Raw genomic sequence first — 235 nt, 5'->3', positions numbered from 1 at the left:
TTTTTTTGCTTGGAATGCTCCCTCCCTGACACTCTTGACCCAATCAGGATGATCCTGTGTTAGAAGGCAGATAACAAGTTGGTCTGACTTGCTTTGAAGCGCAAAGCGTTTCCCCTGGAGGATGTGGGCGTGGCGGCGTGGCGAAGTCAGAAGTGACGCCGTTACAATACGTTTGGCTCTGAATTCCACAGATTTGATCCGAGGTTCATGAAAATCACTATGATCGATCATTGCC

The sequence above is a fragment of the Nematolebias whitei genome, chromosome 2 (assembly GCF_014905685.2).
Source record: "Nematolebias whitei isolate Nwh7 chromosome 2, NemWhi1, whole genome shotgun sequence".
Taxonomy (NCBI): Eukaryota; Metazoa; Chordata; class Actinopteri; order Cyprinodontiformes; family Rivulidae; genus Nematolebias; species Nematolebias whitei.
Note: the sequence above shows the minus strand (reverse complement) of the source record.